This window comes from Phacochoerus africanus, chromosome 12, assembly GCF_016906955.1.
Source record: "Phacochoerus africanus isolate WHEZ1 chromosome 12, ROS_Pafr_v1, whole genome shotgun sequence".
Taxonomy (NCBI): domain Eukaryota; kingdom Metazoa; phylum Chordata; class Mammalia; order Artiodactyla; family Suidae; genus Phacochoerus; species Phacochoerus africanus.
This window is the reverse complement of record NC_062555.1, coordinates 70619776-70631813: the sequence shown is the minus strand read 5'-3', so window position 1 is coordinate 70631813 and position 12038 is coordinate 70619776.

Sequence of the window (12038 nt, the reverse complement as noted above, 5' to 3'; positions counted from 1 at the left end):
AGAGTCTCCCGTCCCTGGAAGGGCCTGAGCACGGGCGGGATGGGGCCGGGGGCAGGGCAGACGCTTGCAAAGACCCTGTTGAGTCTCACTTTCTGTGAGGTGACCAGGAGCCGGCTGTGATCCGAGCTTAAGGTGGGGGGGTGGTTGATGGAGGAGGGGCTGGGAATGCCCCCCATCCTCCGCTTGGGCATCGAGGGACTGCAGGCACAGCTGGGGAGGGGGATGCGGTGTCATCCTCTTGAGATGGGGGTCTCTCCTCCTGAATTTCCCCCTTCCCAAGTCAAACTTTGTGCCCCCAAATCCCTGGAGTAAAAGCAGCAAGGATGAGAAGAGCCACCTTTATCAGGCACCCTGCGCAGGCCGGGCCCGGTTATTACCGACTCACTGAGTCCCGAGGGAGGCACGGGGGCGGGGGCAGCAGAAGGAGCTGCCGTTTTCCTGGCTTTGTTGGGATCCTGGAGAGGCCGGTGACCGGCAGGAACTTGCAGGGAGAAGAATGTCCCTCCGCAGAAGATGCGCCTGGCCCGGGAGGAAGGAACCGAGGGAGACAAAAGGGGCGAGAGGGAGGATTGGGGTTCCTAGGCAGGAGCCCGGGGGCTCTGTGCCCACACCTGCGCTCCCCTGGGGACAGAGGCAGGTGGGAACGAGAGAAGGACCCCCGCCCCTACCCCAGGCCTGACGTGGGCCTCGTCAGGGCCCAGTGGTCGTCAGACTGGACAGTGGGCATTTCAACATCTCCCGCCCAGAATCAGCGTCAGGCCACAGGGCCACCCCCAAAGCTTTTGCGCTTACTCAGAAGCCCAGGACACACCGCAATCTTTGGGCGGGGGGAGCCCCAGAAGGACGGAGGTTACATTTCCCAGCAGCCTAGAGGAAGATGGGAGTGAAATCAGATGATTATGTTGTTTTAGGAAGATAAAGTCGGTTCTGCCTCTTTCGTGAGGGGGTTTTTGGACTGAGTCACATCTTTGTCCTTAAATTCCCAGCTTAACACCTGGTCATCCTTCAATGAGTGTCCAATAAATGACTGCAGGAACTGAGTTTAAAAAGGTGTCGTAGACGAGGCAGATACAGCAAGAGCACAGGTCAGTGGTTCTCAAAGTGGGGTGCAGAGAACCCCGTGGGTGTCCAAGATTTTTTGTAACAAGCTGAGGGCGTTAAGTGGCTTTCTTCTCTCTGGTCTCTCACTGTGGCGTTTTCCAGAGGCTGCATGCATGACGTGTGATATTGCAACCAATTGAAGGTGGAAGTAGATATTACCTATTGTCTTCTCGTTTATTAAAAAAATGCTTTATTTTTATTGTTTTGGTTTTTAGGGCCGCATCGGAGGCATGTGGAGGTTCCCAGGCTAGGGGTCGTATCGGAGCTGCAGCCACCGGCCTACACCACAGCCACGGCAATGCGGGATCCGAGCCACATCTTCGACCTACACCACAGCTCATGGCAACGCCAGATCCTTAACCCACTGAGCAAGGCCAGGGATCGAACCTGAAACCTCATGGTTCCCAGTTAGATTCGCTTCCACTGTGCCATGACAGGAACTCCTAAAAAAAAAATTTTATTAGAATTGATTTACATGTTCTGTCAATTTCTGCTATACAGCAAAGCCACCCAGCTATACATGTGTATAAATTCTTTTTCTCATAGTACCTTCCACCATGTTCCATTAAAAGTGACTGGATAGAGTTCCCCGTGCTGTACAGCAGGACCTCACTGCTTATCCACTCCAAATGCAGTAGTTGTCATCTACTTACCCCAAACTCCCTGTCCATCCCACTCCCTCCCCCTTGGCAACCACAGGTCTGTTCTCCATGTCCATGGGTCCATTTCTGTTCTATCTGTTTGTGCCATATTTTAGAGTCCAAGTATAAGTGATATCACGTGGTATTTGTCTTTCTAACTTACTGCATTTGGTATGAGAATATCTAGTTCCATCTGTCTTGCTGCAAATGGCAGTATTTTGTCTTTTTTATGGCTGAGTAGTACTCCATCATGTATATGTACCACATCTTCTTAATCAGTCCATCTATCAGTGGACATTTGTTTCCATGTCTTGACTATTGTGAATAGTGCTTCAGTGAACATAGGGGTGCATATATCTTTTTGAATGAAAGTTTTTTTCCAGATACATGACCAGGAGGGGGATTTCTGGTCATACAGAAGTTCTATATTTAGTTTTCTGAGGACCCTCCATACTGTTTTCCATAGTGGTTGTGCCAGTTTACATTCCCGCCAAGAATCCTCCTGCCTTCTCTTAAGCCAGGCATGAAAACCACTTGCAAAATGTGGAACAAATAATACCCTTTTCACTCATTTTTTTGTTTCTTTTAGAAGACATTGCTACCGGTCATAAAATACGTTGTGTTAACATGCACTGAGTTTATTCGTATCATTTTAATGATGAACAAATCATATATTGTTAAAATTTCCCGGTGTTAACTTTTAACATGGTGTGTGTGCATTGATAACTATGACCCAAATAAACAAAAGTTCTTGGGGATCCTCAAGAAATGTTGGGAGTGAGACCGGTCCCAAGATAGGTTTCTGGGAACCACTGTAACAGACTCAGAGCGGGAGATGACATCAGGGGGACCAAGGGACCGATTCGAAGCTGACTGCCGGCCTCTCCAGGCTCGTCGACCAGATGGAGATGCTGATGCTGGACTGACCTCTCCATCCTCCGGAGTCTCTAGTTTCACAGGCGGAGGCGGAGATGGACACTCTACACGGGCGAAGGGGCCCTGCCTGAGATTCTGGCTCCCTGCGGGGCTGCGGGAATGCCACCCGACGGGTTCGCTGGCTAAAAATAACTGCCCTAAGCCCTGGGGGTCAGAGGGCTCCCCCCAGAGCCAGAAGGGGGGTCGATGTCAGTTCCTGGGAGCATTCCTGGCGGCTCAGGTCTGCGGCTGCCGCTCAGGAATCTGCCATCCTTCTGTGCCTGCAGAAGCTCTGCCTGAGCCGCGTGTGTGTGTGTGTGTGTGTGTGTGTAACCTGATTCGGGCGCTGACGTCCTTTCAGGGAAGCTTGGTGGAGGAACAAAACTCCGGCTTGTTTTTCAGCGAGCCCCGCAGGCCCCCAAGTCGGGGCCTCCGCAGCGGCCGTGCCCTTGAGAGGGGGGCTTGTGATCCCGGCAGCCCTGTCATCCCTCCCCTTCTAGCCCGTCCCTCCCCAGGGCTGCAGCCCACGCTCCTTTGCTGGGTTCTCGGGACCTGCTCTGAAACCCTGTTATAAATACGTGCTAATAAATAAACACGAGTTATTTCTGAAATGTACCCAGGAATAGCCAACTGCCCAAACAGCCAAGCTTGGTCTTCAGATCCTGGGAAAAACAGAAATGTGGGCATGGTTTATTTTTCCATCGCCCAAAGCAGAAACGTGGATCACATGTGCCCAATTTTAGTTTTCTGTTTCCATGGCTTCTTCATCCTATCATCTCGCTGCTCGGGGCAAGAGAGAAGAGGGAGAAAGACCATGAGAAGGAGGAAAACAGCGGATTCTGCTCTTGTGCTCCGGCTCTTGCAATAACATTCAGGAAAACAACATGGTCTAGGTTTGGATGTTTCCTTGACCGCATAGTCGTGTTTCCTTGACTGCATAGACATGTTTCTTGACCGCATAGACGTGTTCCCTTGACCCCTAAGATGGCAAGTGAGCTGGAGAAGAACGCTGTCAGCTTCCAGATCCCCCAAGAGTCAGAAGGAAGAGAAAGGCCACCATAGAGGCTAGGGTGACTCGAGGCATTGGAAAAGGAGCCTGCGGTGAGCAAAAGGGTCTGGCATGGGGACCCTTCTCACGGGACCCCTGGGGCTGTGGCCCATGCTTCTCTTTGCCCAGTTCCTGTGGAGAACGAGCAACACACAGCAGGAGGAGTTCCTGCAACTATTGGTCACTCACCTCGCCCTAGTTTTCTGTCCACAAGAAGCTGCGCCCCCTCCCCTGGCTTGGCTGTCAAGACTCAATACCCAGGAAAGGGGGGGGGGGCAGTTCTCATCAAGGCTTAGCGGATTAAGAATGCAAGTAGTATCCATGAAGATGCAGGTTCAATCCAAGGCCTCGCTCAGTGGGTTAAGGATCCGGCGTTTCTGTGAACTGCGGTGTAGGTCACAGACCCGGCTCAGATCTGGTGTTGCCGTGGCTGTGGTGTAGGCTGGCAGCTGTAGCTCCGATTCTACCCCTAGCCTGGGAAACTCCATATGCATGGGAACCTCAGCATGCCACAGGTGCAGCCCTGCATGAGGGCGTCCTCATCAAAAGGGGCTATTTGAACACGACCTGAGCACTAGGAGTGCTCGGTGTGAAGATGAAGGCAGCGACAGACCAAGGGACGGGCAGCAAAGATTGCCACCACCAGCGCCAGGAAAGAGGCCTGGACAGCTGGTCCCCCAAAGCCGCAGAAGGAACAGGCCCTGCCAGCCCCCTGATCTTGAACTTCCGGCCTCAGGGGTCTCCACCTGCGTCATGACAGGACTCCCCCCAGGACCTGAAGGTCATGTGCAACCTGAGCTGTCGTGGGAGGAGCTTGGTTCCCAGCAACCAGGTAGAGACTCCACATTAATTCCCAGAACAGGCATCAGCCCAGCTGAGGTCCACTCCCCCTAAGACCTAAGAAGCAATCCCCCATCTCCACCTAAAAGCATGATCTGGCTTGAAAACACGCCCAGCGAGTTCCACATGCCACAGGGGTCAGGAACCCTCGAGGCTGAACTCCCTTCTCAAAAACAAACACAAAAATTCTGCTGACCAGCAGGCACGGGCCTTGTGGGCAGACCCTGTAAAGTGCCTCTCGTGCTCTGGAGGGACCTCAAATCCCTCCAGTTTCCCCAATTTCCCCAACATAAGCCCCACAGCTTCAACCCCAACACATCCCACCAGCTCGAGTTAAAACCTTCATTTAGCTGTTTCTCTCACATTCTGTCACCTTCTTAAAGCACCTTCAGGCAGGATTCTTCGAGGGCCACAGAGGAAAAGGACCACAATGTCCCCGCGCCAACCCCCCCACCCCCACCGCCGCCGTGACAGTTACTTCCCACCTGCCAGCCCCTGTGTTCTGAGCGCTTTAACAGAGAGTCCGAGAAACCCGGCCTCAGAACCCTGAAATATAGACAGTGTCCCCTCCCCGGTGCCCCTGACTTCAGGCCACACGACAGGTGAGCCCGGACAGGTGAGACTCCATCTCGACATGACTAGAAGGCCAGGAACTGGAAGGGACAGGACGGCCCAGGTGGCCTTTATTTTTGCTTTTACCTCTAGATTGAGTTAGGAGGGCACATTGTTGAAACCATGCATTCCTTAAAATGGTAAGTTTATCCACGTAGGTTGTGTAATAATGAGCCCAGGAGGGGGGGTCAGGAGGCAGCAGGTCTAGTGTTCCAGTTCTACTCCCATCACTTTCCAGGGTCTCATTTGGGGGCAGGTCTTGTCCCCTCCCTGGGCCTCGATCTCCTCTACAAGCTCAAAGGAGGGCATCAGATGGTCACTAGGTGCCCTCTGGGTCCCCACGGTCTGATCCGAGTCCCCTGAGTTTTCCAGTCGGCGCTGGGCTTCCTGCAGCTATGGCGTCTCCCTGTGTCCAACAGCCAAGTGCACAGGGCCCAGCGGCCCCGACCGGTGGGTCTCACTGCCATGAAACCAGGGGTCCATCCACCAAACTCTGAATGTCTCTGAATGCTCATTGCGTGGCCCAACTCGGTGGCTGAGCGTGTGCTGCTGCCATCCACCTAAACAAACGGGCACAGAGTGCGGGCAGGTGCAGACTCAGCCTGGACACAGAACACAGGTGTCTTGGAGCCAAGGCAGCTCCTACACCAGGCACATCCCATGTTCTCTCCAGCCTAGAAACAGCGTCGCCTGGCCACGGCCAAGTGAGATACGCCCGCCGTTTCCTAAGCAAAGGAAGAGAATGGGAAGGTTACAGGTCACCGCAAACTGGCAGATGGGCCTTTCGGGGCATCCTGCCATGCAAGCAACAGGAAACACCGATACCCAGTTCCGAGAAACCACGTGTCAGTTTGCCCTCGAGATCAAGGCTGGCGCCAGAGAGGCCTCGCTCACAGTTTCCCATTGACTCGCCTCTGCTTTCTTCCTGGGGAAACTGAGCGTCAAGCGGCGCATCAAAAGGCTTGATGCAAAAGGCACGTTTCACACTCGGAAAGCAAGCAGGAGGTGGGCCCATGTGGGTCCCACCAAGCCGGAAGGGCGGATACGGACGGTGCTGGCCGGGCCCGCCCCAGACAGGTGCATGGAGGTGTCCCGGCCCCAAATCCCGCTCCTTCCTTCCCATGGACGAGGCGTGTCTCGAGCAACACGGTGTGGACTTGAGCCTGAGTCCAAGAGGAGATCCTTCTAGAGCCACTGTTGCTCCTTCTTCACAGAAGAAGCGGTTCTTTCAGAGAAGCCCCCTCCCCACCCCAACTCTTTCTCAGCCGCATCCTTCCTGCCCGGACCAGCGCTTTCTATGCCCAGAAGGAGATGCGGCTCTAAGAGCCCCAACTCACACATGATCCCATCAGCCACCGCACCCAAGCCACCCCTTGACATTATTCTCACTGCATTGTCCCAGCCTTTGCTGGACGTAGAGGATGAGGGGATGGCAGGGCCGCCCCCCACATCCACCGTTTGCAGGGGACAGACGGCCCAGCTCCGGGGATTTCTCTCATCACAGGTGTGGTTCAGGGAGAGACACAGACTCGAGCCACACATTCAAGGTGAAGTGCTGGGTTTGTTCTCTCTGTGGGAGAAGAGGCACCCTCTCCCTTCTCTTGGAGGTGAACGGGGAAGCACAGGCCCAGCAGGTGTGGCAGCCACGCCATCACCTTGAGGGAAGCCGGCCTGAAAACACAACTGCCCCAGAGACAAACCTGCCCCAAGGAGGAGATGGGGCTCAGAGAAGCACAGACAGATCACCCCGAAGTCCTGAGGAGTCTGAGAATTTCCAGAGCCATTCGCCCGGAGGCTCAGCCTACCTCTGGGTGTTTCCATTGTGGGAGTTGAGATGTGGTTGGTTCGAGTTGGTTGGATGTGGATGGTGTTTTTTTATTTTTTTTTTTTTAAAGTAGAGTTGATTTACAGTGTTGTGTCGATTTCTGCTGTACAGCAGAGTGACCCGGCCATACATACACATTCTTTTTCTCACATTACCTTCCATCATGGTCTATCTCAAGTGGCTGGATATAGTTCCCTGACCTCATTGCTCATCCATTCTAAATGGAATAGTTTGCATCTACGAACCCCAAACTCCTCCTCTCCCCCCTTGGCAACCACAAGTCTGTTCTCTGTGTTCACGAGTCTGTTTCTGTTTTGCGGATAGGTTCACTTGTGCCACACTTTAGACTCCACGTATAACCGATACGGTATTTACCTTTCGGACTTCATTTAGGATGAGAGGCTCTAGTTGCATCCATGTTGCTGCAAATGGCATTATTTCATTCTTTTTATGGCCAAGTAGGTTCCACTGTGTGTGTAGGTACCGGACGGGGATGTTCCCGCGAAGCGCTCTGGTAAACTCGTCTCTAGAACCCTTTGCTCTGCGCGCTCAGCTGCTGTCACGCGGACAGTGAGCACATCGTGCTTGCCGGCAAGTCCTGACCCCTCCCAGCCAGCTGTCCCCAGGTCCCCCATGTAGATGTGCCAGAGCCCCTGGGCAGGAGCCTCTGAACAGCGAGCGTGCCCCCACACACGCTGAGGCTGCAGACCCTTGGGCAGAGTGGGCAGCATGAGGAACGAGACTGGGGGGGCTGTCTGGTGACACAGAGAACCAGAAAAGCCAGCTGTCGCAGGCGGTGATGGGGGCCCGAGGAGGCCAGAGGAAGAGAAAGGGGGGAGTTCGAGACATTTCCAAGGACAGAGCCCCATGGGCTTAGAGGGACAAGGGGCCAGCAGGGCCCCCAGGCTGCGCAGAGCCCCGCAGAGAGGACGCGGCGGGGGTGGGGTGGGATGGGGCAGGGCGCTGGGGAGACGCGGTTGGTTAAATGAACCGCAGTGCCCGCGGCGGTGGAATCAGGAAGGACCTATTCTGGTCTTAGATCACTCACAGTTTTGTTTTTGTTTTGTTTGGCAGGGTGGGTGGGAGTCCGAGCGGTCAGTGGGAGATTTATGGGGATGAGGGCATGAGAAATCACTGCTCTGCTAAGAGAAGCAAAGACCGGGGTGCAGGGAAACAAAGCTTTGTATTTCGCCGTCAAAACCCCATTGGCTGCGGGGCCAGCATCCCCAGGGCGGGCATGTTGGAGAGTCTCCACTTGGCTCCTTAAAAGGTAAGTTCGGCTAAGAAGGTCCTTCCTTCTAGGAGATATTTTAGAATAAGTGTGGTAGATCTCTCTCTCTCTCTCTCTCTCTCTCTCTCTCTCTCTCACACACACACACACACACACACACACACGCGCGCCACACAATGAGATAAACTCCTGTATCAGCTGCTGGTTTCCTGGGTAGCTAGAGGCAGAGAGTATCCTGTTACAATAACCACCTTTCTGGTTTCGGAAACAGGCCCAGAGAGAGGAGGGCAGGACTGACTGGACGAGAGTCAGATCTCCTGATCCCGCCCCCGAGTCAGGACCGGTCACGCCCTGTGGTGTTACCTCGCCCCCCGCCCCCTCTGAAAAGGGCCTGGACGATAGATTATGTGGTCTGCTACCTCCAGGATGGAAGCATCTGAACACATTAAGAATGTGGAGTCAGGAGCTCCCGTTGTGGCTCATACTAAATGAAGTCAGAAAGGTAAATACCCTAAGACTAGTATCCACCAGGACGCAGGTTCGATCCCTGGCCTCGCTCAGTGGGTTAAGGATCTGGCGTTGCTGTGGCTGTGGTTGTGGCCCGCAGCTGTAGCTCTGATTGGACCCCTAGTCTGGGAACCTCCATGTGCCGTGGGTGTGGCCCTAAGAAGAAAAGACGAAACGGAAAAGAAGGCAGAGTCACCGAGCCCTTTGCTTTGTCGTTGTGTGAGCCTTGAGGGAGCCTGGGATTGAGTGGAGGTCACCCTGGTTTGAGAACCTGAGTTTTCTGCCGGCTGCTGGGGGCTCTGAGTGGGAGCTGGGAAAGTGGTCCCCCCTCTTCCGGGAGTGTGGGACCCACTTCTCTCTTCGTCTGTGGTTGATGAGTCACCCAAATGCCTGTTCCCTCAGCTCTCTCCTCCCAGAAACTTCCTGGCTCACTTCTGAGCCATCTGAGCACCAGTGCGGACCACGCGCAGCCCGGGGAGCGCTGCATCCTTCCCTGCCATCCACACACAGCTCGTTCCGCAGACTGAGGTCTCACAGCACAAGGGCAGTGGCTGCAGCCAGCGGGGGACCTCCCCAGGCCCTCAGAGATTCCGGGAGCTGGCCTGGGCCAGGGACGCTCGATCATGCTCCCTGCCACCTGCAGCTCGGGACACACAGCTGAGGGGGGGAGGAAGAGGCTTGAGGAGGCTGGGTCGGTCCATGTCCACAGGGGTGCTTGTCTGCTCTCACTTCCCCAGGGACAGGTAAGCGGGCGAGAGTAGCAAGGCTGGGGCATCCATTCCAAAGAGGAGAAAACCCCTCCCCAAACGGTCCATCAGTCACAGGGCTGAGGGGCACGTCCAACTTTCCGTGCCAGACCCTCCTCCACTGCCTGTCTTAGGAGGCAGTGAGGCAGGTCTGCCCCTCCTCAAGGCCTGAATGACCCCAATCTTGGCCGCCATGCTGGTGCCGCCCTGGGCCGCCTCCAGACAGCAGGATGGGGCCCGGGTCCGCTCACCATGCACGAGCCCCAAGTGACCAGAGTCTATCCCAGCCACCCTAGCATCACCAAAGGGAGAAGCCTCTCAGCGAACCTCCTCTCCTCCTGGTCCTGCCCCTCCAGACGCCCCAGGCTCTGCAGGACCAGCATTTGGCAGAACCGTGGGGTGTGGTCTGTCCATACCCTGCCAAGGACGCATCGCATGTGTGTGTCTCTGTGGGTGTGTCCACTGTCACTTCCTGGAAGGCCACTGCCAGGCCGTGAAGGGTGAAGGACTTGCTGCCCCGCGCAGCCCTCGCCCGCACACAGGCCTGTTCAGAGCTGCCCGGAGCCCGGATCTCGGGCTGAAGGATGCTCAGCTCACTGTGGGCCAGCTCCCCGGCCCCCGCCTTCAACCATCTGTTTGGTTTTTGGCTGAGAAACCTGCTCTCGAGGTCATTCGGTCCCTCTTTTGCTTCTTAGGTAGATATTCCAGAAGGGGACCCACGAGGTTTCCCGGCCACAGCAAAGTCCCCATGCCGTTCTTTCCAGGCCACCAGCCCGCACCTCCCTCCAGCTCCCCCACCTCGGGCTTCCCAGGCAACCGCCCCTTCCTCCTTCCTCTCCTTCTGGGGCTGCCTGACTCTTAGTCGTCATTAATCACCACTTTAGGAACGTCCCCTGTGATAGATTTTGCGCTCAGCCCAAGGATACAAAGGATACAAAGATGGGTCAGGCTGCAGCCCTGCCCGGAAGGTCAAAGCTGAGACACACCAGGAGGAAAGGCCTGCTCCAAGTCCCGCGGGTTTGGGGGGGTGGGAAAGAGAAGCTGGGTCCTGGACCGCTTCTCTCTGCAGGTGAGTGGCTCAGAGAGGAGGGTCTTCCTTGGGAGCCAGGATGCAGTGCTGGGAGTGGTACCCGCCTTCCCGCACGGTGCACTACCCTAAGGCCGCCTTTCTTGACCTCACATCCAGCACAGAACCAGCATAGAATCGAAGCGACGGCCCGGGTGTGGTTGGTCCTGCACAACCAGAACCACCAAAGATGGTGAAACCCAACAAGGATTGGGCTGGAAAGATGGGGAAAGAACGAGGGGAGCTCTGGGAGGGTGTCCTGAGCCCGGGGCCCCTTTGTCCTGGCTCCTTCCTAAAACCTGCAGGACAACCTGCAGGTCAGGAAGCAGAGCGAAGGCCGTGAATCCCTCGGCCAGATTAGAATGTTCCTCTCCAGAAGGCTAGGTCCGGGCATTCAGGAAGGTTCTGTTTGCTTGTGCATTTTGTTTGACGGAAGGGGGAGGTGGGGCAGCCTGGAAACTGTCAAGGTGGCTGCTGACCTCGAACCAGTTAAGGTCCTAAGGGCCCAACACCCAACACAGGAACAGGTGCTTGAGGGGCCAGTAAGCCAGGCACAGACAGACGCCACCACCACTCCTTCAGCTCATCTGATTGGGGCTTTTGTTCAGTGCAGACCAACAAGCAATCCATGACATCCTTGCAAAGTGTGCTGCGGGCCAATGTTTCTGGTCCCAGCACAAAGGCCGCGGGAGGCCGGGAGAGGCTTTAACCATCGCTCCCAGCCCCCCCACCCACCCACCTCCCGCCGGAAAGTGCCTCTTCAGCCCAGCCCCACCCCACCCCGAACTGAACCCAAGATCTGTGGGGTTCTGGACTCCACCTGCCTCACCGCCTGCACGAAGAACAGACAAGAGGCTTGAAGTCCAGCGCACAAGGTCAGGACCACAGGGTTTGTTCCGACCCTAGCGCTCCAGGATCCCGGCTCTGGGAGGCTTTGTACCGGGAGGGGCTGGACCATCCCCTGGGCCGCTGGAGACAGCCGCCCCACCCCTTCTGTGCTGGGCTCCCAGCTCAGGGAGCCACGCGGGCCTGGGAAGGTGAAAGCCCTGGGGGGCCTTTAGGAGGCTCGCAGGCCAATTCGTCAACCTCCAAGCTGCTGCTGTGGTTATGGGGCAGGAGGCGGCACGTCGCAGCTTTGGGATGATGCTGAGGTGTCTCAGGAAATCAAGGTCAGCGGGACCCAGGAATCCTGGCGTGTTTATCTCCACACCCTGCCCTCGGCAGTCATGGAATTGTCCTGACAGCCACCCTGCCCGGCCCGCCCTGCACTCGTGTTTTGCTTGGGTTTGTTGTGTCCTGTCTCATCCCAACCCTGTGGTTTTCCAGCGCCTCCTCCCTGCCCTCGTTCCACCAGGTCCCTCTGGCCCTGCGGGGGCCTGCTGCCCAGAGCCAGAATAAATCCCGGGAGTTGGAAAAGAGGAAGGTTGAAAGGCAGCGGCTCCGGAGAGCCTCTGTCTACACCCCGCCCCGCCCCACCTGCATCTCAGCTGCACGCCACAGCCGGCT